This window comes from Dermacentor andersoni, chromosome 1 (genome assembly GCF_023375885.2).
Source record: "Dermacentor andersoni chromosome 1, qqDerAnde1_hic_scaffold, whole genome shotgun sequence".
In the NCBI taxonomy this organism is placed as follows: Eukaryota; Metazoa; Arthropoda; class Arachnida; order Ixodida; family Ixodidae; genus Dermacentor; species Dermacentor andersoni.
This window is the reverse complement of record NC_092814.1, coordinates 43,871,834-43,887,164: the sequence shown is the minus strand read 5'-3', so window position 1 is coordinate 43,887,164 and position 15,331 is coordinate 43,871,834. Positions and strand designations below refer to the sequence as shown.

At 46.5% G+C, this 15,331-nt stretch overlaps 1 protein-coding gene across 5 annotated transcripts in view; it reads left to right on the top strand.

Annotated features, from left to right (window-relative positions):
- cpx (synaptic transmission protein complexin) overlaps positions 1 to 15,331 on the top strand; it is a 594,949-nt gene that overhangs the window by 553,901 nt on the left and 25,717 nt on the right. The gene's annotated exons all lie outside the window — the stretch shown is intronic.

The following is a 15,331-nucleotide window of genomic DNA, read 5'->3' as shown; positions in this document are numbered from 1 at the left end:
GTCCCTTCATTTTGCTTCTGCCTTCGCTCGTACGGTCGCCTCAGACAAGCGTTGAAACAAAGGCGCCGACAAACTTTGCGCACCTGCTCGTTCATGTTTCACTTGACTATTTCTGCGTAGTGGCATAGCTCGTGCCGACACAAGCTTCGTTTGGGGCCGAGGTGAGGGGCTGCACGTGAGATAGGCACGTAATTAAAAGAACGTGGAGAAGGGCGGCCACATTCCACTTTGGTGCGCAGAAACTGCACGATGCCGAGGCCTTGTGAAAATTGCCACCGCCTGCCAGTGCTGGAAGAGTTGCGGCGAGTGAGGGCAGGGGAGGACGCAATAACGCAAAGGCTAGTCGGCCTGCCTGACAGTGTAAGTGTGAAGAAGCTTCGTCGTGCAAAGCGCTTCAGTGGAAAGGTGAAACGGCCCTTGCACCTAGCGGAGCTTTTACACGGCGGTACGCCACGCGTGCAGCTATAACGCGGACTTGGCGCGTTTGTTTCATGCCACTTTTTCTTTCTTTCTTTCTTTCTTTCTTTCTTTCTTTCTTTCTTTCTTTCTTTCATTACCTCTTTACACAGACACACACAGATTTAATTTCTTTCACTTTCTTTCATTCATTATTTATTTCTCGTTCCCATGTGCGGTGCTTCTCTTGGCCAAGATGTATGGTAGCCAGTGATAAGAAGTGGTTGCAGCAGGCTTTGTATCCTGTGGCGTGCGCCCATTCTACGTTATTTGCTATACGACTATGTCGTGACCTCTTAGCTAAGAAAAATCAGTTTCTTTGCCTCGGCAATTAACTTTTGTACCACTACACATGCTCAGAGCTTGATACTTTCGTTGCTGAGCTTTTTTTTTAATGTTATTTTTAAAAATAAGCTAAGCAACGAAAGTATCATACTCTGAGTACATGTATAGTGGATAGGAATTTATTCGAAAAGGAAATTTAGCATGGGTAAAGACCTTAGCATGAGGATCGCTAGCGACTACGTGATGAAGTTATGACGCTTGCGCCCGGACATGTCAGCAATGCGTTCGAAATTGCCGCGGCTTTAAAGAACTCAAAGAGTTCACAAAGTTCTCGGCAAAGATGGTGCAATTGGGGCATGGGGGCGTTTTGCAACTAAATCATGATAGACTGGCAGTCAGCTGTTGTTCCGAAAACACGTGAAGAAAGTCTGCACCCTGTAACATAATGTTATTAAGACATCACGGAAGCGAAACAACCCCCAATGAACTCTTCATTGTTGTCATAAATAACGAGATCAGCCGGCCATCGAAATATTGAAAATAAATTATTCGCTGCGTGTTTTCGACGCTCAACCCTCAAGGCCGATAGCAGTTCAATGTTGCGCCGTGGGAGAGCAGAGCTTTAAGCTTCAAGATTTTAGCCCGTGTGTAACGAGCGTTCAGTAATGCACACATATAGAGTAGCATTTACGACGTCCCTGTGTTAACGGAATGGCACTTTCCCTAGTGCAAGGCGTCATTTTTTACATTTCGCTTATATGCGAGTTACAACAAACAACATAATCTCGTGTCACGGTCGATTCTTTATGTAGTCGCGAATTCTACAGGACAGAAAGAAAAGGTCACTATTAATTTACGGCTACGCTCCTGGAGAGACCTTGAGCGTAATTATACTCCAAGGGCTCTTACAGTTCGATACGTCTGGTTTTATCTTTCGCCGTTGATCTAAATCAACTGAGATCTTCTATTTCAGCGCAGCGTATGCCAATAGTAGAATAATAGCTCAAGCACGTAGTTTTAAGGCTGTCGGGACAACTCAAAAACACTCACATTTGATGGGCCCGCCGTGCTACGTTATTCTTAAGCAGCGCAGAGTTCCTCGTAATTTACAAAGTCGAAGGATGACACGAACTGCTGTTCACCGTTCTCTATCTCATCGCGATTCCGACGTACACGAAGGCACTTTCAGCAAAAAAAAAAGAAAATTGCATAGTAAGAAGCGACCGTCTTTACGGCATTGCACCGCCTGAGTGTTTTTCAACGACGGCTACTTCAGGCAGCAGGTTGTTAGCCTGCTTCGCTTCCAGCGCGAAGCTTTTGTGCATCCAATTTATGATGGAGTAGACCGTGATGCTTATTTCGTCCTCGGTGCCATCGCTGAGCACACGTAGTGAAGTGCACGAATAAGTATTGACTATATTTGCTTATACATGTCGCGTGTACGACGGATCGACGCGCGTTTAGCTATGAATTGTTTGCCGCTAGTACGTCGCTCTCGCTCTCTCTCTCTCTCTCTTCTTTTTTTTTTCCTTCTTGAATATGAACATTGAATATGAACACTGGAAGAAAGGACTGTATTGATCTTTCACTAAGAACTTTGGCAAGGTTGCTCCTTCAAGTGGAATCACGAGAAATAGGCAGTTTTAAGTGCGCACAATTTCTGTAGTAGGGCGAGATATAGAAGAACATACTGCTCGTTCTGGTATTTTTGAAGCTATGAGGGTGAGAGCAAAATGTCGTAGGCGTAAGCGTATGCGGGGACTGGCGAATCGAAGAAACAGAAGCGACTCTGGTTTAACGGACAAGTCTCTCGTTTAGGCCATGCTTTGTTACTTGCGCTGAACTCCGTCAGTGTCATGACGCACTGCACTGTTGAAGAGATCTGCTATGGCCACGTCTTCCCTTCTTGGAGCTTTGTAATTTCCCTCTTCTTTTCTGAACATCTGGTCCGGCAGATGTTCGGAACGCTCGCTCCTCGGTCGAATGGCATCGTGTCTCGGCGGCACCGAAATGGGACGTGTCCGATACAAGCAACGGGAACCTCGCCAGCTGACTGTAGCTCGTCCCGCACAGCTTCACCGTTGTGTGCTGTATCACCAAGCACTGGCAATACAGCTCACGAAGAAATGACCTTTAACAAAGCGCAAAGGTCAGATGTGACCTTTTGTGTAGTCTAATTGAAAAAAAAGCTACGCTGCCCGATTTCGGGCAAATATCAAAACGCATCAGACCAGTCGTGATAAAACTGCGGGCGAACCGTGTGAATTGACAAATGTGAGACTTGATGATAGGACGTATAAAGGTGTTTTCAGAGTCCGTACTGCTACATTCTCACCATTTAGCTAGCTACGCCAGTTAACTGAGGGCGATGTGTACTGGGTGGACACGTTCCTTTTACGGCGACAACAGTTGAAAGCTCGTAACTAGATTTACTGTGCCAATTGACGGCTGAAGACGATCGTCGTCATCAGGCTACCCCCGCCTTCACCCTCTGCCACCAAGAACAAATCAAAGCATGGCCCACCACCGCGACTGTGATTCGAACTCCCGCTCCTGCAGCCATAGACTTTTATACAATAATTACTAGAGGGAACTCTGGCGCTAGTGTCTACGGAAGCTGCAAGCGGGATGGTTCAGCCAGCATGGAAGTGATAGGTATAGTACATGGATTTGCCTAAACTTCACCCTTCTGGCTTCAAACGGCTTCGTGATTTCGCAAACTCGTAATTTTGACAAAGTGCTGTGTAATAAACAATTACATATATATTATTAAAATTGTGCGAAGGCCGGGTTTGAACACAGGACATCAATCACAGAACCTCGAAATTGAAACCATTACGCCACTGACGCATGCATCGACAAGCGCCCTAGAAGTCACATATGAATTTCTCGTGGGCAAGCCGGCGCATTTCGATTTGGCCACCTCGACAGGTTTAATCGTTGAAATTAGTAGCGATTGTGCATGTTAGCAGGGCTTTCTGCACCTATAGAAGCAAAAATTGCTCTGAAATCTTAGATAATTAAGGCAGATAAAGCATAATAAACAAAGCCACAAGAACGTCTGAATCCACAAGCACGAATATTAGGCAAATCCATGTACTGCCCATAGTTCCCATGGTGACTGAAAGAGTGCAGCTCCAGCGTTCCCTGTAGTTATAATTGGAAATTCATACCTGCCGCAATGGGCAGTTGTGCGCTGGACGCCCTAACCACTACGCTATCGCGCAGCTTGTATTACTTTTATTTTATTACACGGAATTGAGGACCAGTCTAGGAAAAAGAGAACTGACCACTAGAAAATCTAAAGGTAACTCTTAACACACGCCATTCAAAACTCAAGAAAAGAAATACAAGCCTCGAATACATATATATATATATATATATATATATATATATATATATATATATATATATATATATATATACACGCAATTATTTGCAAAAATCCACATTGAAAACCATAACGAATGTATTGTCGACGTTTCGACTCTTTATCACGGCTGTTGATAAAAGCCGGTCCCGGGCCGAATCATCGAAAATAAATGCGTTGTGTTTCTGAACGTGGATTTCTTGATCTATATACAGTATAGACAGAGATATAGTACAAAAACTGCAAGAGTACCATGCATTATACTATTTATCTGCTATTCAATAAGCTATATTTTATATCTTTCCTTTTTGTACATGCGAAAAGCTTTTGCCGCAACGTTCCAGAACTGAGTAAGCAAAATACGAAGCTTTTATTTCGAGTGTCACATACGCATGTGGTATGTTCTTTGTTGTAAGTTGACTGCGCAAACCCATTGGTTTACTTGCTTTATTAAACATACGAATCCAAGTCGAGCTACAGACATCGACAAGACAATGCTCAGCTCTGATTTTCTCCGCACATGCGGCTTGTGAAACACTCGCCCTTCAATGTCAGCTGCGTTGTTTCAGAGAATTGCTGCGGATGTCCAATCTCGTGTCCATTCCTGGCGCCGTTGCAAGCTTGACCGTATTTCTTTCTCGGTGACGGTGCTTGCGTTAATGCTAGACCAAGTGAAGTTATCTTCCCAGTGCAGTGAGTAAATTGAAAGGCTCCTAGCAGCCGGTACTTTCTTTTCCCTATTTAATTTCTTTTCCTTCGGGAACTTTTGCTCCTCAGACGTTCTTTTCCAGGACTGCTCGTAATTTTGCTTTCTCCAATTATTACCAATTACATTACTTCTCCTCAGTGGCGACGTCGGAGCACATTATAGCCAGCTTATTTCTTAAAATTTGTTCTTATTAAAAGCAGCGTTCCTGCAGGATTCAACACCGCTCATCAGCACAGACTTGACGACGAAGAATTTCAAAAGTTGCTTTGTAGTTAGGGTTAAAAGTTCCGAAACGAACGGTATTGCACAGCTTTGGTCCCTGTAATTGTCCCTAGTTAAGGATGAATGCTACAGAGAGCTTGCTCGAACTTAGCGACGTATATAGTTGCACAGTTTTTCAGGTTTCGCTTCTTCCTTTTTGCTGGCGGCAGCGAGGTTGAACAACGTCGTGAAAGTTATTGCGCTCTTTGGTTCTTTTAAGGAGCTTTCCAGCGGCTTTACTCTTGCTTTGTAATCCAGCCCCCCCCCCCCCCCCCCCCCCCAAAGATGATAAGAACATCCGTTTATCTAGCAGTGAGCTCCTGCGTCGGCGGAAGGTAGCTGTTTAAGCAAGCTGGGAGAGCTTTCGTGTGAGCACGTTCATCCGGCAACAGGCGTTGTTTGTCAGGCTATTGCATCCCTCTCCCACTCCCGCCTCTGTTCGGACAGTATGCATATAGCGCGTTGGCAGCGATACGCTTGTGCCGGCTTATGCGATGGGCGGGGCGCTCTGATTTATAATCTGCGTAGCGCGTGCATGTCGGCGCGTGCTGCAGGTAAGACTGCCAGCTAATCTGGACGGCGGCTAAACTTTGCTGAAACCGGCGTTTCTGTTTCGGTGGTATTTTGTTTCTCGACGTTCAACCCGCCGCGCTGGCTGTTTTCGGCAGCTCTGGCTGCCGAAAAGCTTCGCCTTTCGGCAGCGTCTCTGAGACTAATGGGAGTAGACACGACACGCCCTGTGCGGGCAGCTTGCTGCAAAAACTCGCCCACTACCGGCCGAGCAGGCCAAAAACTCGGACTACATATTTCACAGCTGACGCAAGTTTCCAGCGAAGTTGTTTTCGTTGCTGGAAGTAAAGCCTATCGTGCGCAGTGTGCCGCTTCGTTTAGCTTGGCTGTCAAATTGCTTCGTTTGCTTCTATTTGCTTCGGGCTTTGCCTGTCTGTTAGGTATCGTGTGCTTTGTTTTACTATTCAATCTCCTTGAGTCAGTCGCACGTCTTGCGCATGAGCGTAATAAGCCATTTCTCATTTGCCGTCGCGAAGCATTTCGGTTCAACACTAAAAGTGGAGGTGAGCAATTACTGCTCTTTGTAGAACTCCCTTTACTGCTTAAGAGGTTTCTTTAACGGCTTTGCTGCCTCTTCGCCTAATTAAGACGAGTTTCAGGAAAGAAGACGCAACTCAGGTTCAATAAAGAAAAGAATAAATGTCATAAGAAAATGGCTGCAACATGCTTCGTCTTTTTTATTGCATATGCCATCTTAATGGAATGAAAAAAGCGCGCATAATGCTAGTCGCTGTGCACGTCACTTTTGTTCATCGTTCCCAGTGTTGCTCTCATTCATAGAATTGCTAAATCTCGAAACAGAAGTGGACACAAGAACAGCAGCACCACTGAGCACGACAGAGAGAGACACGGAGGAGCACGACAGTGGACCAAGAAGTTTGTTACTTGTTTATTCAATCCAGGTTCGTTATTCATCCTTATTGTTACTGATGTCATTGTTACTGAAGACGAGGCCTGGCAACAAGCTTGAAACAGAGAAAATACGATTGAACGACAAAGGTTCTTTTGGGAACCTGAGGCCGCCATTTTCTAACGAACCATCTCATTTGCCATTCTTTCCGTCCTTCGTCATTCGCTCGGACGTGGATCGGACGCAGCCGAGTGGTCATTCTCGCTGGGTTCGGCTGCTCGGCGGGACGCATGATAAAGGAATGGAGAATGAAATAGACCGTTGGAAAATTCGGGCCCGTGATAAACCCGCGGAAGCCCGATCGGTCTCTTCCCACTTTTCAGACTTTTCAGCTAGTTGACGCGCCATCTTCAGTCACAGGCATTTCGGTAACAGCAAAGAGCAAGCAGTAACACATTTGGCCAAATAACTTGGAACGGACTTCGTGGTCCGCTGTCCTCACTTTCACGTCTCTCTGCATTGTACTTATTGACGCAGTTCTTCTATCGTCCACTCGTTTTTGGACCGTGAATAATTTCGGGAAAGTGCTCGCTGCCTTCGTAAACCGGTCATTTTGAACTGCCCATTCGTCTCCGTAATAGCCACCCGCTTTTTATAAAGGGAGAGGCAGAAATGGGACGACGGCCCTGAATGCAGGCGCACTAGCTCAGGCTGCGACCGGAGCGGGCGTTCCCAGCAGCAGAACGTAGCAACCCCGTTCAGTATATGCATGAGCCACGGCAACCATAAATGTGTGCCGACGCAGCAACTACTGAGACTCCATGAAGCCGCGCTTGCGCCTGTTTTTTTTTTTTCTTTTTTTTGTACACAGGGATAGACACTGAATAAGGGTGGTGCCTAAACGACCAGTGCAGCATGAGGCGCGTGACCACAGGTTCCGTGCCCGTACTGGAAAAAAAAAGTTCTAGCAGTAAAACTTTTTTAGCCCATCGTGAATAACGTCGGACGTATCTTTAGCGAAGGCGAGTGGCCCAATTGTAAACAGCACTTACGAACGCAGAGCTTTGTGAATTCGTCACCGGATCCTTGGATAAAAAAAGGCGCAGTTTCGCCCGAAAGGCGAAGCATCGACTGCGATAGCAAATTAGTGAACAGCTACACGACGTAAGGATAATGGATTTATCGGCCATATAAACTTGTAAACATTGGCATTCTAACTAAATTAACAAGCATGGTGTCATGCGCGCACAAGCCAACATGAACACATCTCACTCGATGACCGCGGAAACTCGCTGTCAAAAAGCTGCAGTGAGGAAACGCGGCAGCAGCAGCAAGCGAATTGACCTTCGTGCTGCCTCTCGCTTCAACGCGACCCAAGCATCGAAAACAGCGCAGCGCTGGCTCTGTACCCGTCTCGGATGGTTTTCAGAATACAGCGGCCTGGCCGGGCGCGCGCCGCCGCCCGAACCCCTCGGAGTAGAACACGCCCCCCCCCCCTCCCTACCCTCCCACCGAGGCCTTGCGCGCAATGGAAGGTGGCGCCTTCCTCCCCTGTTTCCGCTGTTGCGTGCGCGAGATTGATCCGCGATTGCCGGCTCACCCGCACACGCTTTCACTCGCGTATACAGCATACGGTGCGCGGCGACGATTTTATCGCCCGTGGACTTTACACTGAACCTCACGGCGATGGCGACGCCCACACCGACGCCGACGGCAGAAATGAGCCTGCAATGTCAATATAATTGCTATCGCAATAATGAACTGTGGCGCGTGGAGCCGGAAGTTGTGTAGCACGATAGAGACTTAGACCGTTTGGTTGAAACGTCTTTTAACGCGTCCGGTGTCGGACGACGCTTCGGTAAAATGAATTTTGAGCCAAATTCCGGACCACGCAACCCAACCACTCTTCTATCACCAAAGTTGCTCGTACCTTGTCTTTCATTCTTTACAAAGTTATACCTCCGAATATTGAGAACGGCAGCCCGCAAACAAATGTAATGCAAAAAAAAGAAAAAAAAACACCGACAGCGCATGTCGTTTATGTTCGCTCTTCTAGCTCAGACTGAAGTATTAAACGTGCGAAACATTAGCAGGAAATTGACCCACGCAAGAGGCCGCGTTTCTGCCAGAAAGCTTGCTTTCATGCATAGCGTTCGCCGCCAGCGTTTCCCGGTAAACGTTATGGTTGCATAAGCTGCAGTTGCCGGGAAGCATGAAAAGGAGTCAGCGGTATTTGAATGCTATAGCGTTTAACTCTTAAAGGCGAAGCCTAAGCCTCCTCCAAATTTTTAGGGTTGAAGCAGTAGTTCGCGTGTTTACTACTGCTACTGCAACTTGTACTGCTATTAGAAGAGGTAGTTGTCATTATTATTGCTGGCAGGAGACTCCTGCAGTCTCTCAATAGTTAGCTGTATTAGGGGGATCAGAAGCATCATATTGAGTCATTGGGGAAGAGCGCCTCTAACCCGCCGGCGGACTTTTGGAGACACTTTCGTATGCGCTCCAGCGTACAGGACATATCCGTATGCTCTATTCGTGTGGTGGATAAGTAAAAGCAGCCGCTAATTTTTCGCTGTACATTTCGTCTATACAAGGTGTCCTAGCTAACTTTAGCCAGAATTTAAAAAATATGCAAATGCCACGTAGTTGGACAGAACAAAGGTAATGTTGTGTGCAGTCGCTTGGAGATACTCAAACTATATTATTTTCATTCCGCCTAATTAGATAATTAGTCTGAATTAATTAATCAACTTCTCAAATATTATAATTAGATGAAAAGTGTCAATGAGAAAATTGTAGAGTGACATGAAAAACTCCCGATACAGCTTTCTGTTCCTCAATGCGTGCTACATAAAAGTGTTTTTCCGAGTGTGAAAACAGCCCGCAAATGCACGCAATATTGCCCTGCGAATTGCCACTCGAGGAACATGAGAGCCTCGCTCCTCTGTTCGAACTTCCAGCACGTTAATCTTTGCGGAGAATCTCGTCTGCGAATGCCTCAGGAGTCTGATGGCATTCCGACCACCATTATCAAAGCTTACGGCAGTATCTCTGTACCAATGCTGACATCAATCTTTAATATATCTTTCTGAATAATTGCACTTCTCAGGCGTGCGTGAAAAACCGCTCGCTTTTTTCCTATCTTTAAACCCGGCGGCAAAATGTATGTCACAAACTATCGGCTGATTTCTCTTCTCTGTGCCATATTTAAGCTGTGGCAGTGGTGGGGGTGATTTATAGCAGCTGGTGGGTTTAGCTTGGCGATGAAGGCCGGCAATTTCTCCCGCTGAGCGTCACTTATAAAGTCAGTGCGGTGTTTCACCACATGTCCATCAAACCAGTTTCGCTTAAGAATGCGATAAGGAGACTCTTTGTGTTATTGTTCAGTTTTCAAATCGTTCACCTTCCAAATCACCATGGATTTCTTTCTGGCCGCTACGAGCGCCAAACTTGTAAGCTTTATGACGCAGGTTTCACGCCCATCGCACACAGGGGCCAAGTTAATGCTGTGTATTGCGACTTCAGCAAAGCCTTTGACGCAGTAAATCATCCGCCACTGCTCAAGAAACTTGTGCATTACAGTGTTGAAGCGGCTATTATAGGTCTACCACGTAGCTATCTCCTCGGTAGGTCCTGCATCGTGAGCGTCAATGATCAATCGTCTTTTGTTTTTACAATATCTAGGGATAGTATACCCCAAGGTGCCATGTTAGGTTCGCTTCCCTTCTTTATTATTATGAATGACGTTTCCTCAGCAATCCAGAAGTCTACATCTCTTGTTTACGCTGACGTCGTCAAAACATTAAAGGAGATACGCAGCATTGAGGACTGTTGCGCTCTGTAGTCCGACCTATCCTCAATCTGTGATGTAACCAATTAAAGAAGCTCACTGTAAATTCGTTTAAAACAAGAATTATGTCATATTTGCATAAAACCCATAATTTCGTCTTTCTTTATTGAGTGGATGGTGCAGTGTTGACGAGGGTTGTTGAAAAAAATTGATCTCAGTATTCTTTATGACAGTACGTTAAGCTTCTCCGTTCACTATAAGCGCGTAGCATCACGAGTCCTGCGAACGCTCGGTTCTGTCTGCAGACTTGAAAACGATTTCCGTACCACATTTCCCTTCATCAAATTGCTCACATCCATAAGTCTTCCATTTTTGAATATGCCTCAGCGGTGTGGAATGGCACAAACAAATCAAATAGCATAATAATTGACCGGGGGAAGATAAAACTTATTGAGTATATATAAACATCGTTTTCTGACCTCGCGCACCGACAACCTTTCAAGTTTGAATAATTATGCTACACTTCAGTTTAGTTCAGTTTATTACCTTAAAAGTCCCCCGTAGGGGCATTACATAAGGGGTGGGTTTTTGTAAGATAGCAAAACATCGTCAGAAATAATTATTTAACAAAATGGTCGGTTACAACTTCTGTGAACGAAGATAGACAAGTGGTATTAGCGATGTTGGCGAGAAGGCCGTTCCCGTCTGTGGCGGTACGGAAGAAAAAGGAGGCTGCGAAGGTGGTTGTCCGTGCACGTGGGCGTGCCACTTGAATTGGGGACTTCCGTCACTTGACTGCAGACGTAATCGCATCGACGTCTTAATCTGGTATAAAATCATTCACGAATTATTAAATCCACTGATCAGCTAGCTTCCGTTTCACTGCGGGTTCCGCGGAAGATTACCAGGGAACATAGGCCCTTCCATGTTCCTGCTCTTTCAGCAGACACTCGCTTTTCCACAGAAGACAAAGTCAGAACGCAAACGCAAATTTTCTCCATCTCGATAACTTTCAGAACGTGTTTTCTTCCTGTTACGAGCCTCGTGCTTCCTCTTGAGCCTTTTTTACAGCTGCAGTGTGCTCTCCTGTCCTCTCGTAGTTTCTCTCTCCTCTCGTATATGTCACCTCATCAAATGGGTACTTCTAGCCAGCGAATGGGGCGTTCAATATCCTTCATTCAGTGTAACCTACTGTGTATACACGTGCACTCAGTCTCCACATTTTGTGTTATTGGTGGATTTCTTGCTCTTTGCCTACCTGTTTATCCTGCTTCTTATCGTTATTTTTATTCTATTTTTTACCTCATAATTCGTTGGTCGTAGTTGTTTTACCTTGTTTACCTTTTTTTTTTTTTTACGGAGCTGCGCAGCAGCCAAAGCAGGCAGCTCCTCTCCCGTCCCAAGGCGTCTATCTGGTTTCCTCCTTTTATCAATCGCTCGCATTTTCCTTGTCTTTTTGGTGAACCCTGAGAAGAGCACACAGACGTGTGTGTTTCGGGAAGCTCTTTCCTCGATGCTGGTTTTCTGGCGACCGCTGTAAAACTGCGACAAGCGTAGCGTGTGTAGGCGGCAGAGCAGGAGCAGCGCCGCCGGGGGCCCAGACAAGCCACAGCGGTCGCGCGCACTGCTCTGCAAACAGAAGCGCGCGTATACGCTGCGACGCGTGGTCGCCCTGTATCCCAGTAATGCGCGGTAAACACAGGGGCCCCAGCTCGCGCATGCGGGGTTACGCAGCGCGGCGCGGGTCTTTGCTTGGAAACGCTCTCCGTGGGCTCGGCGGTATTTCTTTCTTTTCTTTGTGTATACCTTTGACTCGCGTTTAGTTTTTCGTCATTTCGTCTAGCCGCTGGCTCGAAACGGCCCCTACCCTGTTTGCGAAACAAAACAAGGGGTGCGGGTGGGGGAGAGGATCGAGCGTACGCGAGGAGCACGCGCGCATCGTAAATCAGCAGTGGTTGAAGCGCGCAGCGCTCCCTTTAGCCGCAGTGCTGTTTGAGCCCGCGCAGTTGCTGCGTTGTGGCAACGCTGCCGTCCGACCTCTTTTATCTCATCTCTCCGCGAGAAGCGGAATAAAAGAAATATTGAAGCATATGTAATGCGCCGTCTCTGTCTCCGCATTTCGCGCAGCTAAGCGGAAAGCGCGGTTTGTGAACAAGAGGAAAGAAGCTGCGAGACCATAGGCGAAGAAGACCCGGAATCTGCGACACGGAATGATTCTCTTTTTTATCTGAGAGATTGCTCGGATAAAAAAAAATCTGGTCGCCAGAATACTGCGGAGCGTGCAGCTAACATTATGGGGGCGGCAGCTAGCCTCTTTGCTAACTGGTGCCATTCCCAGTTAATAAAGCGCCGTGTGCGAATAGCATCCACAGAGTGGTCTTCAGCGACACAGACTGCCGAGTTCACTTTTTTTTTCGCCTCGCCGGAGTCTATTGCATACAGCCTCTTCAGACTGTACTATAATCACGAACACGCGCAAATTCTGAAACTACTGCAGATCGTAAAAAAATCTAGCGGCGTCTTTCCTCTTTGCTATTTTCTGGGCCCCTTAAAGAACGTATATATATATATATACTCCGGCTAGGAACCTTAAAATTCGCAGTACGCTTCTTGCATTTCAAGTGAAATAGTTTCTTAACAGCACCTCTCGCAATGCCTGGCCTGCACACACCATGCGTGCACTCAACGACCATTTGCACAAAATGACGGCATGTTCTGTGAAATCCTGTGATATATATTATATTTTCATCTTACTTTGTCGGAGCGTGCCCCATGCGTCAGCAACGCTTATCTCTAACCTGGCAACGTTTATCTTGCAGAAGAAAAGCGCTTTACACTTGTGCACTTACCCAATTATGCACATGTGCACTTACAAAAATTGTGCACTTCCACAATTTTTTTAAGTTTCGGCAGGGTCTGCAGCGTAGTCAGACGAATTGGCGAAGTTGCTCGCGCGATGCACAACGTTTTATAACCACGTTATGGACGTCACGCATATTGCTGAGCCACAGCATATAACTCTGTGTTTCGTAATTCCCGATCATGGTCATGGTCGACATTGCAATAAATAACATGTAGATAACTGTAGGCCCATTTTTCATCCACAGCGCCGTTCGCACTGCTCGACCCATCCAAATACGCGTATACATGACAGCATATTCTCGAAGCCAACCTCCATACCAGCTGAGACTGCCCGGTCCAGAAACCAAAAGAAAATAAGTATGCTGCCCTAATTTTTATATAAATAAAAAATTCCGTGCCCACCAGCTAAGCATCGTGATCCGGCGTACCATCTCTCTCTCTTCCTGCTTCCTTTTTCCCTCAACACTTCCCCCCCTTTCTCCTACTCGGAGCAGTAGGACAAAGCTTTTCTAACCGACCTCTTCGCTTTTAAATAAAATGCTATCTATCTATCTATCTATCTATCTATCTATCTATCTATCTATCTATCTATCTATCTATCTATCTATCTATCTATCTATCTATCTAATCTCTTCTCAGGGCTGCAGCCCAAAATCATGGCTGAAGGAATGCTGCGTCTTCTCGTTCACCTAAAGTGTCATCCGTTAGCGCGAGGCGTATTTATGCACCTCGCAGCAGTCGACGTCGTGCAAAACCGCAGAGTGAGGGGGAAGAAATGTGGGGGATGACGCCAAGTGGAAAGTTCATTCTTTGTACTTCTCTTGCGTGTAAGCACCTCGCCGCGCTCGATGTTCCAGGGGAAAGGGGGGAAGGGGGGGGGGGGGGGGGCTAGGATCTTAAATGCTCTCTGCTCGCACAACGGACGCAAGGGTCGCGCAGTGATTGAAAAGCGGCCCCGATCGGCCGGCAGGCTCAACACAGGGAACGCACTCTCATATCGAGCGTCGCGTGCGCGTATCGCGGGACCGCGCATTACGTGTTTTGCTTTCTCTCCAGGATTCTTTTCTTTTGTGATGCTTTGTGTTTTGTTTTCGTTGCCGCACTTTCGGCGTTCTTAATTTCCCCTCGCTTTGAACGTTCGCGGAAAGATGGACGCAACATCGGGCGCGGGTTCAGCATCATGGTTGAGCGCCGGCGTAATGACAGCTGTGCGTGGGCTCCGAACCTGGAGAGAAAAACTGGCCCAAGCACGGGTGCAAACGAGTAACCGCGTGCACCGAACGAATTTCGTGAAGAAAGCCTGCCAAGACAAAAGGATGAATTCTTTGTGAGTAATAACATTGGAGGTGTGCGCGTACTTCATGTAAAGATGTCAGCGAAACTGGTACGGTATGGATCCATGGTAGAAATCTCAGCTTCGCGCCAAATTTGCGTGCTAGAGTAAAAAACCGGACAATTTTCGCGGCTCGCGCTGATCGCATAGATTTTGAAGACCGAGCTTTATTTTATTACGCACAAACCACGTCCTCTGAATAATGCGTCGGCGCTTTTTTTTTATCGCTGCAAGTCGTTTAGAATGTTTATATTTTCAGGTTACAGGGTGAATGAACGCGTTCCATCCGACAGCCTTTCGAGTGAACGGTGCACGTACAATTCAGTTTATGAATTTCGTAAACCCAACATACCAGCAAAAAAAAAGAAAAGTAGTACATATAACACAATTTTTATTAAAAGGCGGCGATATGCAAATTTGGACCTACAAGTAAAACGCATGGTGAACACGTTACATTACTTGCAATCCTTGGGAACGAGAATAGAAGCCGCCATTACTGAAACTGACATAAAAAGAAACACTACTTTTCGAGACGGAGTAAAGGCTCAGTTTTACTATCCTCTCTTAACGCTGTGTTAATCTGAGATTCCAGTTCATGCTTGAAGTCGTACAAAGCCTGACAGAGGTCGCGGTAAGGAATGCTTTATCTAGAAAGAAAAGTAGACGATCATTTTCTCGTTTCCTCGATATCGTCGAACGCAATCGGGGTTCTTGTGAGACGAGCAGATGTTTGGAATTCATAAGTACCTCCCGTACCTCGATCCCGCTGCAAGACGCGTTTGAAGAAGAATTTTTGTCGGTGCCGCATTAAGCGCCACAGAATTCGAAGCCACGAACATTGCGGG